Source organism: Nomascus leucogenys, chromosome 7b, assembly GCF_006542625.1.
Source record: "Nomascus leucogenys isolate Asia chromosome 7b, Asia_NLE_v1, whole genome shotgun sequence".
Classification (NCBI taxonomy): domain Eukaryota; kingdom Metazoa; phylum Chordata; class Mammalia; order Primates; family Hylobatidae; genus Nomascus; species Nomascus leucogenys.
The window spans coordinates 71,403,201-71,416,829 of NC_044387.1; the positions used below are offsets into that span (position 1 = coordinate 71,403,201).

At 37.0% G+C, this 13,629-nt stretch overlaps 1 protein-coding gene across 3 annotated transcripts in view; it reads right to left on the reverse strand.

Annotated features, from left to right (window-relative positions):
- LRBA (LPS responsive beige-like anchor protein) overlaps window positions 1-13,629 on the reverse strand; it is a 765,281-nt gene that overhangs the window by 492,343 nt on the left and 259,309 nt on the right. The gene's annotated exons all lie outside the window — the stretch shown is intronic.

Consider the following 13,629-nt stretch of genomic DNA (forward strand, 5'->3'; position numbering starts at 1 on the left):
TAAAAATACAAAAATTAGCTGGGCATGGTGGTGAGCACCTGTAATCCCAGCTACTCAGGAGGCTGAGGCAGGAGAATCCCTTGAACCTGGGAGACAGAGGGTGCAGTGAGCCAAGATCGCACCATTGCACTCCAGCCTGGGTGACAAAGCAAGATTCCATCTCACAAAAAAAAAAAAAAAAAAAAAAAAAGAATGAAATTGGATACTTGTTGCTATGGTTTGAATATTTGTATCCCCTCCAAAATTCTTGTAGAAACCTAATCTCCAAGGCAATAGTATTAAGAGGTGAGGCCTTTCTGAGGTCATTAGGTCATGAGGGCTCCTTCCTAGTGAATGGAATTAAGGCCTTTAAAGAATAGTCTTCACACAGTGTTTAGCCTCTTCTGCCCTTTCGGCTTCCACCACGTGAAGACACAGTGCTCAAAGTGCCATCTTAGAAACAAAGACCCAGCCCTCATCACACACTAAAACCTGCCAGTGTCTTAATCTTGGACTTCTAAGCCTCTAAAACTGTGAGAAATAAATTGCTATTATTTACAAATTACCCAGTGTCAGGTATTTTTTAAAGCAGCATACAGAGACTAAGGCACTTACCTTACATCATATACAAAATTACCTCAAAATGGCCGGGCGCGGTGGCTCACGCTTGTAATCCCAGCACTTTGGGAGGCCGAGGCGGGCGGATCACGAGGTCAGGAGATCGAGACCACGGTGAAACCCCGTCTCTACTAAAAATACAAAAAAATTAGCCGGGCATAGTGGCGGGCGCCTGTAGTCCCAGCTACTCGGAGAGGCTGAGGCAGGAGAATGGCATAAACCCGGGAGGCGGAGCTTGCAGTGAGCCGAGAGCCCGCCACTGCACTCCAGCCTGGGCGACAGAGCGAGACTCCGTCTCAAAAAAAAAAAAAAAAAAAATTACCTCAAAATGGATCAAAGACCTAAATGTAAGAGTTATAACTATAAAACTCCTAAAAGAAAACATAAGGAAAAGCTTCATAATCCTGAATTTAGCAATGATTTCTAGGATGTAATACCAAAAGCGTAGGCAATAACAGAAAAAAAAATAGATAAACTGGACTACATCAAAATTTCTGGGCCAGGTAAACTGGCTCACACCTGTAATCCCAACACTTTGGGAGGCTAAAGCAGGAGGATCGCTTGAGCTCAGGAATTTGAGACCAGCCTGGGCACATAGAGAGACTCCATGTCTATTTTTAAAAAGATAAAGAAAAACACAACAACCTTCTGTGCATCAAAGGACAAAACCCAACAGAGTGAAAAGACAACCCCAGTGGCTCATGCCTATAATTCCTGCACTTTGGGAGGCCAAGGCAGAAGGGCTGCTTGAGCCCAGGAGCTCAAGACCAGCCTGGACAACATAGCAAGACCCTATCTCTACCCAAAAAATAATAATAATAATAATAATAGCTGGGCATGGTGGCACGTGCCTGTGGTCCCAGCTACTCAGGAGGCTGAAGTAGGAGGATCACATTAGCCAGGAGTATGTAGCTGCAATAAGCCACTGCACTCCAGCCTGTGTAACAGAGAGATGCTGCCTGTCTCAAAAACAAAACAAACAAATAAGCAAAAAAAAAAAAAAAAAAAAAAACACCTGTAAGTTATATCATGCCACTCCTCTATTAAAAACTCTGCTCTTACTGAATATGGTTTAATCCAAATTTCTTAGCATAGCTTATAGGGCCTTATATGATCTGAATATTGAATACTTCTCTTGACATTCCCAAGCCTTACTTTTTCTTGCTGATTTTGTTCCAGCCACTCTGGCCTTCAGTTTGTTTAAATAATACACAATACTATTCACTCCTTGCAGCCTCTGCTCTTGCTGTTTCCTCACCTTAAAATGTTGTGTCATACATTTCAAAAGGGTTAGCTACTTCTCTTCATTCAACCTGTTTCCCCTTCACAAGATTTTTCTAAACACTCCACACTCCCTAAAAGCCAGTATGTTTACTCTCATAACATTATCCTGCTTTGTTTTCTTCTAAGCATTTATTACTATCTAAATTGTCTTATTTTGATTACTTGTTTATTATTTGTTCTCTTCTTTATGACAGCATAGACTTATTCACAGCTATATCCTCAGATTCCAGAATAGTCTCTGGCACACGGATTATAATCAATAAATAGATACTGAATGATAAAAAATGAGTGCCATAAACCACTCCCAATCTACTTTTTTGTCCTTTTCTTATATCCAAAACCTTAATTCCTTCATATCCATTTCAATCCTCTTTCCCTCTAAGGAATATTCTGCAATTCTATCCTATAAAGACCTTTACTTTATGTCAATCTTTTTTTTTTTTTTTTTGAGATGGAGTCTCGCTCTGTTGCCCAGGCTGGAGTGCAGTGGCGCAATCTTGACTCACTGCAAGCTCTGCCTCCCAAGTTCACGCCATTCTCCTGCCTCAGCCTCTCTGAGTAGCTAGGACTACAGGCGCCCGCCACCACGCCCAGCTAATTTTTTGTATTTTTAGTAGAGACAGGGTTTCACCATGGTCTCATCTCCTGACCTCGTGATCCGCCCGCCTCGGCCTCCCAAAGTGCTGGGATTACAAGCGTGAGCCACCACGCTCAGCCCAATCTTTATTTTTAATATCGTTCTTGTAGAGACAGGGGTCTTGCTATGTTGTCCAGGCTGGTCTCGGAAATCCTGGCCTCAAGTGATCCTCCCACCTCAAATTCCCAAGTAGCTAGGACTACAGGTGCATACTACCCAATTTTTTTTAAAGAGATAGGATCGTGCTATATTGCTCAGGCTGGTCTTGAACTCCTGGGCTCAAGCAATCCTCCCACCTTAGTCTCCCAAAGTGCTGGGATTACAGGAGTGAACTACAATGCCCAGGTTATTTTATGTCAATCTTATCCCTAATGATTATTGTAGGTACAGTATATATTATACTTGTTTATAGAATATCTTATAAACATTCTATTAGAATTATATGTGTATTACTCTATTCTCTCAGAAGATGTGCTTCCTTAACCAGAACTGACTAAGGAAGCAGGGAAGGAAAAAGGAAAAATCTTTAAAAAAAAAAAGACTAAAAAAAATCTTTTGCTTCTTTTTTTTTTTTTCTAATAAACATAACATCTAAGAGGTACTGTTCAGGTAGGCTATACCCCATCATTATTTGATGAGTGGATAGTTTGTAAAAATACTTCATACCAAATATTCTCAAGCACCTATATTTATCTAAGCAATTAGCAGCAACACCGTGCAGCTTTTAGACTTAACTGTATCATAAATTTAAGTTTGAAATATTTTCGCTGGATAATATGAAATGATTACCATCTAACCTTACTTATTTAAAAGAATATTATAAAAAGTGATTGGAATATATGTAAAGTATTTAATAATACTTTCAGAGAAGAAGGGAAGCATATATATCTTTTCCTTCACAATTTACAAAATGTTTTAAAATCAAAGTATCTGAGAAGGTCCTGAATACGTACCTCTCATTTTCTTAAAAATACACACAATATTATTTGTCCTTTCATTAAGGAAAATATTAAAATGACTTCAAAAATTAAACTAATAAGATATCTAAATGATTTTTTTTTGCTATTCTAAGGGGTCAATTTTTCTTATTTATATGCTTATTTTCCTAAATATGCAAATTACACAATATTTAGCAACAGCAATTTTATCTAATAGCTGTGTAAACTATTTTTTCAAAGAATTAAAGGTAAATTAAAGTTTTAATTATTATAAGCAGTCTCAAAATGTTGGGTTTACTGTAGATTAAATGTCTAAATGCAGAGCATAAAATGATTCACATATTTTAATATTAAGAAGAAAAAACTATGTATAATTTACACTACAGTGCAAGAAGGAAGAAAAAAATGCTTGTGTCAGCCTTAGGAAACAAACAGCCCTATCAAGTAACCAACTAGAAAAGATTCATACTAGAGGCTCAATAAATAACAGTAATGATGACAACCATCTCCCATAACTACATTACAGCCCATTGTCCACATCTGATTATACTAGTCTAGACCTTGGGTAAGCACATACACATTTTCACCAAGAGTTTTCCAATATTACTGCTCTGTTTCCTGGGCTTTCTGTGACCCCCATTAGCAGCAACTGTCATTTTTGCTACTAAACATGACCATTGATGGGAAAGGAAAGTTACCACTTTTCTACACTCTAATAATTGAGAATGTGGAAATAATATTCCTGAATTGGCAATCCTTCTAAATATAGTAATTTCTTTAGAATTAGCTATAGAGAAGGGGATAAATTGCTTCCAAAGATTTTCTTCAGTAATATAAGAACTACTAAAGCCTCACTTTTCAAAATATCATCTCCATATATTAACATAGCCTTTATTCTTATAGTGAAGAATTATTGCCTAACTCACCATGTATCTGCCTCCTTGCGACATCTATCTCTCTGTCTCTCACCCAGCACATCCAATAATTCAGTAACACAAAAATCCCTAAATTGTAATCTCTCTGCACCTTTCTCAGTTAAAGCTCTCAGTAACAACTTTGAATAAGGGATGTAAAGGTTCTAACATCACAGAATACACACGCCTGGAACCTTAGAAAGAATAGATTTTGTTGGTAACTGAAAAAAATTAATTTAAATAAAAAAAATTTTAATGGGCTTCATACACATTTAAGACCAGTCTAGATCTTTCTCGGTTGAAATTTAGCCCAGGTAGTAGCCACTTTTTCTGGAAGGCAATATCGTTGATCAGGGAGACCACAAGGTATCCATATGCTTTACTACAGTTTAAATGGAGATAGCAAATACTCCATAAAATTATTTCATCCTGAGAATATAAAACCTTAGTAATTTAATATAAATGTGACATCCTGACATCGACTGGTTTTTCCAAACTTATTTTGCATGATAATCCCTAGTTGAACATTTTAAAACAACTCATGATACTACAGAGGCTAGAATGGAAGCAAAAAGAACAGGCTGCAAGCTTTTATCTGATTATTTTAGATAAAATAATTTCTTAGGACTATGAAATAATCTATTCTCTAGAATGTGCAAATAAAAAGAGAGAGAAGACAGTTATATGTAAAAAAGCAAAAATACAGAGAAATGGCTCTCCTGACTCTCCACTTGGAATTCAGTTTATTTGGAATTCAGCAGATTTCTCTGCTGCACAGTATCTACCACCTTCTATCTTCTTATAACTGCCTTTGTCTCTTCATTGCCAGTGACATTTCCTTAGCGATTCATAGAAATTCATCCTTTCAGATTCCACTCTGACCACTCTTATTTAACACTGCAATGTCCTCTGTATCTCATTGTACCTATTCTCCTCCCCTCCTTGTTTTAACTTTCTCATATCACTTATCTCCTGAACATACTATCAACTTTTTAATTTCTTTATTGTCTAACTTTACCAATTAAAATAAAGCCTATTAGGGCAGGCATGTCTATTGTGACCATTGCTAAATTCTCAGAGCCGAGAATATGGACCAGCACGTGACCAGTATGGATTAATATTTGCTTAACAAAGTGAATGACTCTATTTTCATTTTATTTTTATTTTACTCTTCTCCAAGGTTATGAGAGTTCCTTTTTTCACCTATCCCTAATACATATCCCTTTTTTCTATAATCATTTTTATTTAATAAATGATCCTACTTACACAGATGCTGTTGTAGTTTTTTAAAAATGTATAAGGCTACAAAACATCTATACAAACATAAGCATATTCTACAGGCACGCTATATCCAAGCCATCTTTCCTAAAAGTCATATACATTTGGTCTTGGTAAAAAAATGTCAAACAGCAAATCCTATATAGCAAAACATTTAAAGCTCTGAAATCTAGTAGAATTCAGCATTTTTAGGGGGTGAAAAAGCACAATTCAAACGCAGCACCATTTTTTTACATAAATCAGAACAAAGCAAGCTTAAAAAGTAGCCACAGACCAGTGTGGTGGCTCACGCCTGTAATCCCATTACTTTGGGAGTCCAAGGTGGGAGGATCACTTGAGCAGGAGTTCGAGACCAGTCTTGGCAACATGGCAAAACGCCAACTCTACAAAAAATACAAAAATTAGCTGTGGTGTGGTGGCAAGCACCTGTAGTCCCAGGTACTTGGGAGGCTGAGGTGAAAGGATCACCTGAGCCTGGGAGATCAAGGCTGCAGTGAGCCTTGATATTGCTACCACACTCCAGCCTGGGCAACAGAGTTGAGACTCCATCCAAAAAAAAAAAAGTAAACATTGAAAAATCATTTAAATATAAAATCCCATATAAAGTGCACAAAACAAGCCTCCATATTCAAAATCTATTAAAGGAAGTATATTAATGGTAAGCTGAGATCAAGTTATAAAATTAAAAATAAAAAATAACTTGACCATGTAAGTACTTTAAACCAAAACATATGAATAAAATAAATAAGAAACACATGCTTATCCTAATTAAGGAGAGAAAATTCTAATCTTCTTTGATAAGCCATTAAACCTTCATAAAATGATAAACATTAATTTAAATAATCTAATCTTTAAGAGCATATAAGAGCATACACTTCATTCTAAATCACCCAGAAAAACTTCTATACCAATACAATCCAGGATTGAAGTAAACAGAGATAAAGACATGAGCCCAGGAGATAACAGGTTGCAGCCTGGGTGACAGAACAAGACCCTGTCTCAAAAAAAAAAAAAAAAAACAAAGAGAGAGATAAAGTCTCTGCTCGACTAATCCATTGTTGATCTCTGACTCTACCGCCAAAATAGCATCATTTCCAAACAACTGTTTACAAGATGTAATTAAGCAGAGCACAGTGACTCACGCCTGTAATCCTACCAACTTGGGGGACCAAGGTAGGAAGATCACTTGAGCCTGAGCGACAAGGCAAGAACTTATCTCTTAAAAGAAAAAAAATTACAGTAAAAAAATTTAATTGGAGTTTTTCTATAAAGTATCTTCCTATATATATAATTTTAAAACTGAAACCAGAAAAAGCATATGGCTCTTTAAGTAACACTCAAGGATTTCCAAGTGATAATCTCTACCTCAATTCAAATTTTATCTTCCACTGATACAGATAAGAATATATTCTAGCCACACTGTTTACTTACGTGCAATAAATATCCTTGTCTTTTTATCAAAGGATAACCCAGATCTAAAATACAAGTGCTAATGGCCAACAGGGTCCAAATGAAATATTTTCTGGCCACTCTCCCTCTCTCCCTTTTCACTCTTCACCTTTCCTTCTAGTCATTCTTCTTCTCATTCCACCAACATTATTAGTAATCATGCTATTCAGATAAGTGAAGAAAAAGGATGGAGTTGCTAAATGAATGCTCAGAAAAAAGACATGCAACCTAAGCAGATGAATTTTGAAGACAGACCAGTGTATTAATACTCAAAGCATTATGTCTTTTATGTGGGCTATTTATATATTTGTATACACGTCTGAGTTACTGTTGTAATAAGCAGACACTGACTGGCCCTAGAAGATGATTAAGCAACGTGCCCAACAGTATGTGGGATAATCTGCCCTTTCTGTGCTTTCCAAGGATGGGGGAAAAAGAAGAGTCACGGCAGCACGTCTAGAAGTAAAGTTGTAAGAGGCTATGAAAGCTCTTAAAATGTGTTTTTATTAAATTAAACACAAAACTATAATTATAGGTTGTTTTAATTACTTACATATTTAACAAATTACGAGATTCAAGATGAGAATTTCAATCTTAAAATTTTTACCAAATATTGTACGTTTAAACTAGGTTTCATAGTCTACTACTTCCCTGATTTTTACTATCAAACATTTAAAAAATTAGCTAATAAAACTATGCCAGTTTTTTAATTTAAAATATAAATGAAATAGAAACAATGAGGAGAAACTAATAGAAACATTAATAAAACTAGAAACAAGAATGAAAGGAGGCCAGGCACAGTGGCTCATGCCTGTAATCCCAGCACTTTGGGAGGCTCAATGACTTAAGCCCAGGAGTTCAGGACTAGCCTGGGCAACATGGCAAAACCCCATCTCTACAAGAAAAAAAAAAATTAAAAAATTAGCCAAGTGTGGTGTCCTCAATAGCAGTCCCAGATACTTAGGAGGCTGAGGTGAGAGGATCACTTGAGCCAGGGAGGTCGAGGCTGAAGTGAGATGAGATCGTGCCACTGCACTCTAACCTGGGCAACACAGCAAGACCCTATCTCAAAAAAAAAAAAAAGACAGAAAACTCTGATAGAGGATTTGCACTTATTTTTCAAAATTCTAGAGGTTAAGAACAAAAAGAGTACCACCTAAACACATAAAATATTCATCATTCTCTCTAAGAGACACAAGTCATAAGACAGGAGACCATCAACAAATCATTACAAATTTCACAGAATAATGTCTCAGAGCAGCTGCCTTGATCACTGCTACCTAGAACAACATCAGGAGCTTAAAATGCTCTAAAAAATATTTGGAGGGATCACAAGCAAGCTGGCAAGAAGAGAGGAGGCAACCTAGCAGCCAGATCTATTTCTCCCAGCAAAATTAACATCAATACTGAGACACTAAATTTTTTTGCAAGTAATATCACCAAAACCTCTAAGCAAATAAGAATAAAAGGCAAAATAAGAACTTGAAGCCCTGTATTTATCCAAATAAGAAAAAACATACAAGATTCATTGGCAAAGAATTGAGTTGAAAAATGTAAGCAACAGTGTTACGGAATTTAATTAAATATATGTTTCAATTCAATTCAATTTCAATTAAATACATTTGTAAAGTGAAGAAAAAAATAAGATAAAGACAAATCGAATATACAAATAAATCAATTTAGGTCCAATATACATAACAATGTAAACTACACCACATTTAAATTTAGTATAACACTGAACCCTCAGATTTCATTCAAGAGGGTCAAAGGGAGTAGTAATAACTGTACATTATTTTCTATTGATGTGGTGCTACACCATCACAGAGACTCTAAAAGGTGGCTTTAATATTCTTTAAGTTCTTTAAAACTATTAGTTTAAAGAAAGTTGGCCGGGCGCGGTGGCTCAAGCCTGTAATCCCAGCACTTTGGGAGGCCGAGGCGGGCGGATCACAAGGTCAGGAGATCGAGACCATCCTGGCTAACACGGTGAAACCCCGTATCTACTAAAAATACAAAAAATTAGCCAGGCGTGTTGGCGGGCACCTGTAGTCCCAGCTACTCGGGAGGCTGAGGCAGGAGAATGGCGTGAACCCGGGAGGTGGAGGTTGCGGTGAGCCGAGATCGTGCCACTGCACTCCAGCCTGGGGGACAGAGAAAGACTCCATCTCAAAAAAAAGAAAAAAAAAAGAAAGTTGTGCCTTTCAAGAAAAAGAAAACTCTTTTAGATCTATCACTTGCATATTTAAGAAGTAAACAGAGGTGGTGATGATAATGATTCAAGATATCATAAAACACTCATAAACAAAATGATCATTCAGTAATAACAATGTTCTTGCTCATAATTTGTGAAAAATTATTTAACTAAAATCTTTTATTATATGTATTTTTTTCTCTTTGAAGTCATCAAGGTTGTAACAATTATGTCAGTGATTATCAATTATTCTAGCTCTCTAAAATAAATTTGTTTAAAATGGAGTGTTGTTTACATGAAAAATACCAATAACTGAACTCAAAATTACCAAAACAATGTATTCAAAAATATCTTATTAAACAAATGTAAGCTAAAGAGAGCATCAGCAAATCACCATAAATTTCACAGAGTAACATCTCATAGAGCAGCTGCCTTGATCATAGCTAGAACAACATCAGCAGTTTCTACCAAACAACAATTACTTATGTCTGAACTTAGTAATTGATTTGCTAATGATACTCTTCAAGTCTGTTAGACCTTATGCTGTAGTCTGTCTATAAAGGTCTTCATGTTATTTACACTAATAAAACATTAATCAAGGGCAAAATTTATAGCAGCTACTCTATAAATGAGGTCAAGGCAGGTCAGACTTACATAATAAGAAGAAAAAAAGGTTAGTCTTTGCAGTAAAAAGGAAAATCCTTATTATTACTCTTCCTGCCCCTGGGATTAAGTCTAGTAGTCAAACACTCCAAACTATTTCACAAACACATCTATTCCTCATTTAACCTCAAGGCACTAAATATTTATAAAAGGAAAGCCAAATCCACTGATTTAGAAAAATAACCCACCAAAATTTTCCTTTAAAATATATTCTACACTGTAAATAAAGAGAGAATGAAAATTTCCAATTTTACCTCCACTATTTCACTAATGAATCTTAGCTTCCACCACTGTTTATTTCAAACACTTACATAAAAGATAAAGGCTGAGTGTTCTCTATAGGCTAAGCACTGAAGTAAAGAAGACAGTTTCTAACTATGGGAGACCGAAAAATCTAAACAGAATAAGAAAAGCAAAGGTAAAAAATCAGAGAAAGGGTACTATGAAAATGATAACAGATGATACAAAAATAAATTATTCAAACAACTGTTTCACCAAATTTTCAGAAATAGCAATAGCAGGAGTATTAGCATTTGTGCCAGTACCTCCACGTCTCAGTTCCACAGAATAACACAGGTCCAGTAGACACCTGTATATGCAGTAAAGTGTGTTACAAGAGAGGAACTCTGAGCTTAGGACACTTGAGTCTTCTGTGATGGCCAGTAGGCCTGTTGGTCTTTGGCTCGGAGAGCGACATTATTATACTAGACAGTAAACGATCCTGCTTTGTTCTAAATGGAGACACTATTTCTATATTCCAAAGCTGTCTGCTATATAAAGATCTTTGAATGATAATGCAAAACAAAGGCATTTGGTATCTCTGCTTACAAGGCCAAAAATCTTAAGGGTGATGCCTGGCTTTCTCTCACAACCCACATCCAAGCCATTAGGATATCCTGTCAGGTCTTATCTTCAAAATAGGTTCATAATCCTACCACTTCTTACCTCCTCTACTGCTAGCAACCTTGTCTCAGTCACCATCATGTTTAACCAGAATTACTACAACAGCCCCCTAATTGATCTCTTTGTTTTTTTTTTGTTTTGTTTTGTTTTTGTTTTGTTTTTGTTTTTGTTTTTTTTTTTTTTTTGAGAAAGAGTCTCATTCTACTGCCCAGGATGGAGTGAGTGGCGTGAGCACAGCTTACTACAGCCTCGACCTCCTGGGCTCAAGTGATCCTCCTGCCTCACCCTCCCATGTAGCTAGGACCACAGGTGCATGCCACCACACCCAACTAATTCTTTTTATTTTCTGTAGAGACAGGGTCTCACTACATTGCCCAGGCTGGTCTCAAACTCTTGGGCTCAAGAGATCCTCCCACCTCGGCCTTTCAAAGTGCTGGAATTACAGACATAAGCCACTGCTTCTGGCTGATCTCTTCACTTCTATCCTTAAATTCCTACATGCATCAGCCATAGTCATTTTTTCCCCACGATGGGGTCTTGCTCTATCTCCCAGGCTACACTGTAGTAGCATGATCACAGCTCATTGCAGCCTCGTCCTCCTAGACTCAAGGGATCCTCCCACCTCACAGGTTTCCAAGTAGCTGGTACTACAGGCACCTGCCACCATACCAGGCTAATTGTTTGCATTTTTTGTAGACAGAGTTTCACCATGATGCCCAGGCTGGTTTTTTATTTTATTTATTTTATTTTATTTTTTTTATTTTTTTTTTTTTTGAGATGGAGTCTTGCTCTGTCACCCAGGCTGGAGTGCAGTGGCGTAATCTTTGCTCACTGCAAGCTCCATCTCCCGGGTTCACGCCATTCTCCTGCCTCAGCCTCCGAGTAGCTGGGACTACAGGTGCCCACCACATCTGGCTAATTTTTTTTTGTATTTTTAGTAGAGATGAGGTTTCACCGTGTTAGCCAGGACGGTCTCAATCTCCTGACCTCATGATCCGCCTGCCTCGGCCTCCCAAAATGCGGGGATTACAGGCATGAGCCACCGCACCCCGCCTCCAGTCTGGTTTTGAACTCCTGGGCTCTAGCAAGTCACCTACCTCAGCCTCCCAAAGTGCTGGGATTACAGGTGTGAGCCACTGCGCCCATCCCAGAGTGATCTTTTTAATCCATAAGGGAGACTGTCTTCCTCTTCTTCTCAAAACCATGCAATGGCTGTCATTTCCCACAGAATAAATTACAAAGCCTCTACACAAAAGCTTGCCCTGTGTTATGTCTCTGACCTTACTGCCTATTTCATTCTACTTTAATCACTCTTTTCTTGCTATATTGGCCTCATTCCTCAAATACACCACAGAAGCTCTCACTTGTACACTGGCTGTTCCCTAGGCCTGGAATGCTTTTTCCATACATGCCCCTTTAACTGACTCCCTGTGTGCTTCAAGTGCTTGCTCCAATGTTACTTTCTCAATGAGTCCTAATCCTGCCATTCTACTTAAACTACAAACCATACCAACCTTTTTTACTTCCTTCAAAAATTTCATTCTCCTCATCTGCTCCATATTTTCTTTTCTCACAGTACTAACCATCATTCACATATTATATAACTTATTTATTTTTTTATTATTCATAATCTGTCAATGCCTATCTGAATGTACAATCCACAAAAAAAGAATCTTTATCTATTTTGTTTATTGCTGTATCCTCAGTAGCAAGAATAATTCCTGGGACATAGTGTATAATAAATAGATGAGGAATTGAAGCTCAAAAACTAAAAGCACTTGTCAAGTATCAGAGCTGAAACCTGAACCCAGGGCTATCTTCAAAGCCAATGCTCTTAATCATAAGTCTATGCTGCCTCACCTATTAAATGTAACAATAACATACATAAGTAAGGGTAGTTACACTTAGTAAAGTCTACAATGATCAAAATCACCTCGTATAAATTTTTCTTTAAAAAAGCCCTGGAATTATACTTCAATAAACACTAAAAATTATTTTAAAAATCTGTTCATGGGTGTTTTGCATTAAGCAGAACATTTGTGTATTTAATCAACAGCACCAGTCACCTCTTTTTCCATAAACTTCAATATCATCCAATACCTCAGTGTCGAAACCAGCCAAAAGCTATTTTTCAATAAATATACACTGTGAAATGCTTACTAAAAGGAAGAGTAAAGAATTAGTCATTATTTCATTAATTGCCCTATGAATTAGTAATCACTGATATAAATCTATATCAGTTTTTATTGATCACCTACTACTTACCACACTCTATATGAAAATGTAGCTCTATGTTTCATATAGATCACTGTAGTAACCTTGCTACTGTTCTTCATTTCAGTCAGGTCTTCCCTCCTTCAACCTATCCTAAACAATTCTGCCAGTTATCTTCCCAAACCCGAAATATCACAATGACTCTCTTTTCTTTAAAATCTTCCAAGGCTTCCCACGCTCTTGAGGGATCTAGATGCCCAATTCCAACAACACCTCTCCAATACACACACACACATACACACACGAATATCCTATATATCTTCCCACATTACGATGCCTTCAGATACTCTGTTCCCTGTGTTTGAAATGTTTTTCACACAAATGTCCTCGAATTTTTCCATAACCTCCAATTTTCTAATGTTTACATAACAAATCGTACTGATCCTTGAAATGCACCTCAAGAATCATGTTTCCTGGTTAAGTTTTAAGCACTCTGTACTTACATATTTCTATCACAGAATTTAGCATGAAGTATTATAACTGCAGGTTACTAGTCTGTGA